This window comes from Oxyura jamaicensis, chromosome 2 (assembly GCF_011077185.1).
Source record: "Oxyura jamaicensis isolate SHBP4307 breed ruddy duck chromosome 2, BPBGC_Ojam_1.0, whole genome shotgun sequence".
Taxonomy (NCBI): Eukaryota; Metazoa; Chordata; class Aves; order Anseriformes; family Anatidae; genus Oxyura; species Oxyura jamaicensis.
In genome coordinates, this window is record NC_048894.1 from 138,809,271 (window position 1) to 138,811,937 (window position 2,667).

A 2,667-nucleotide genomic window follows, 5' to 3' on the forward strand; every position below is an offset into this window, starting at 1 on the left:
AACAACAGCAATGACAATAAAGAAAAAAATATTCTGCAATGAAGTGTCTTATAATATATATATATATTTATCAGTAGCTTGAGTTGTTGAAAGAAAGCTGTATCTGACAAGAATACAATTTTACTTACAGTAAAAGGGCTATGATTGAGCTATACCAGCTGAAAACTATAGTTTTTCAGGTTATTGAGGTGTTATACATTCTCCCCAATAAGAATACTGATTAAGTAATTGTTGCAGAAGGCAGGAAAGTACAGGTTAATATTAGCAGTTCAAAATCTCAACATTTTATTTTATTTTGTTTTATTTTTATTTATTTATTTATTTATTTATTTATTTATTTTTTACAGAAAAAACTAAATGGAGCTGTGACACTGCAATTGTTTGCAGAAATCAAGGACTTTCAATAGATAAGTCCTTATTCAGTTTCTCACAACTGTACAGAATCAGACTGAAAATTGGGTATGTACTGTTCAGGTTTTTAGCTTAGTTTCTGAGTGGTTCAGTTTTCTCCTGCACAGCACAGGAATACTGCACTGTGATACATAATTCTGCTTCTTTGTGTTTCTCATATTAATAAAACAAAAAAGAACTGGAGGTGAAGAATATCAGTTGCTAAAAATGTTTAGTTTTCCACATGTACCAATTGCAATTTTCTCCTCCCTAAGTGTATTTGTGTTTCTCTTAAACCATTCTTAAGAAACTGAAGTGATAGGGCTTCCTATATATCCCTTCAGAGAGCATTGCAAAAGGTAACACATACCACTACTCATTATTTTTCATGACATTCTATTTTTTTTTTTAATGTGAATTCTATTTGTAAGATCCCCTCATTCTGTTGGAAAAATATATGCTATTAATATTTCTTACCTGTTATGCTAGCCTTCCAAAATTATTCTTACTGACACATATTTCCAGTGATTTTACAACAATTTTATACTAGGGAAATGTGTCTGTAAAATAAATTTTTGGTGAAATATTTTTTGTACCATATTCTGTCTGGAGATTAATTCAAGTTTTGGCTCAAGCTAAACTATGTTTGCAAATGCCTTATGTGAATTTGCAGATTGTGTGTCCCTGTGGTATCAGGTCTATTTTTCTGTGCTGCTCCCTTCAGGTTCTTACATTTCTCTTATAATAAATTCCTGAGCATTTTGTGTTATAATACAAATAGGGGTACTAACAGAGGAAAGCAATATTAAAATTTACTAAAATTTGGTTTATGTTGCTCAGAATTCATATTGTTTCAATATCTATAACTCTGTATGCACTATGTTCCTTATTTATTTGCAAATTCACTTACTCCCCTGCTCACTTCTTGTTATATTACATGCCTTAAATCTCTCAGGGTACTGCAGTGCAGCCACTGATGTACTGCAAGAAAAGCCTTATGAAGATTCTGAAGAACGTATTGGAATCTGTTCATAATTACAAGATTTTAAATACATAATATTAGATCTCCCTCTGATTACATATAACCTATCTTCCGTACGAATTTGAATCTGTGAAGCCAGAAGGGGAAGACTTCATGTTCACTGACTCCAGTGGGATTTAGATTTTCAAAAACCTAATATGTCCCAGATGTGAAAGGGGAAAGGCTTTGTCCAGGACTGGTGACTGGTGTTGCTGACAACAACACTAGATCATACCATCCCAGAGCTGGGGAATATCCATCACACATGACACTCTTACTGAAGAAAAGAAGAAGGAAATGGAGGGTCATTCTGGGATTCGTGGTTTATACTACCAGGAAGATAGTAAATGTCCATAAAATACATCCTGGAGACAATCCCAGCAATCTATTTTTTTGATGCTTCCCCCAACACAAGCAAGGTTTTCTTCAGAGATTGTTTTGGACCCTGTTTTTCTCATTAAAGTTTCAAATCTGTGGCTTCTTACTCTGATCTCACTGGTTGACGTTAATTCTTATTTTAACCTTCTTTCAGTTTTTTTTTTTTTTCTTTTATTCTCAAATCAAGACATCCAACCCTGCTGCTTCTAAGTAAACAAGCAAATGTTTCCCAGTAGAAGATACAGATAGTCTGCTTTTCCCCAGGCAGGGAGGGAGGAAACATTGAAAACAGACTGAGTTAAACACCACTGCCAACACCTGAACGCAACCCTCTTTTATGTATTTACTTCACTGCATCCTGGATTTTTGAAATTTGATTTACAAGTAAGATTATGAGAGAACAAGTTCCATAAACTGCCGAAACCACGCTTTCTTTGGTTAGCACCTCTCAGCACAGCAGTAGGTGGATGGGTGTGGAAAAGAGAGAGAGAAAGGAACTTTCCCCCAGTTGGGTGGGGTTTGACTATTGAGCTTTGTGTTTGAATGTGATTTCATGGCAGTTCATATGTGAGGCATGTTCTGGTGTAGTCCAGGCAAAAGAAAAACAGTGAAGCTAAATGGAATATCATCAGCTCTGTATTTGCCAATTTGCCCTATTTTCTCAATTAACTTTGCTGTTTTCTTGCAGAAGCACAGAAAAAAAGCTGTAAGGCTGTCAGTGTTGTACTCCAGAGGCAGCTCCAGCAAAAACCCTGCAGAGGAAAAGTAAATGTTCACAACCCATCAGGATCTTCTCCAGCACAAAAAAAAAAAAGGATAAAGTCTTATAAAGTCTTTTTTTTTTTTTCCTTTTTTTTTTTTTTTTTTTTTTTTTTTTT

The 2,667-nt window shown here is 34.6% G+C and overlaps 1 long non-coding RNA gene across 1 annotated transcript in view; it reads right to left on the reverse strand.

Annotated features, from left to right (window-relative positions):
- Positions 1 to 2,407: 2,407 nt before the first annotated feature.
- The window catches only part of LOC118161072, a 1,006-nt gene continuing 746 nt past the window's right edge, over positions 2,408 to 2,667 (reverse strand). The window contains exon 3 of the long non-coding RNA XR_004747835.1: positions 2,408 to 2,541. This is a non-coding gene — a long non-coding RNA (uncharacterized LOC118161072). The remainder of the gene's footprint in view (positions 2,542 to 2,667) is intronic.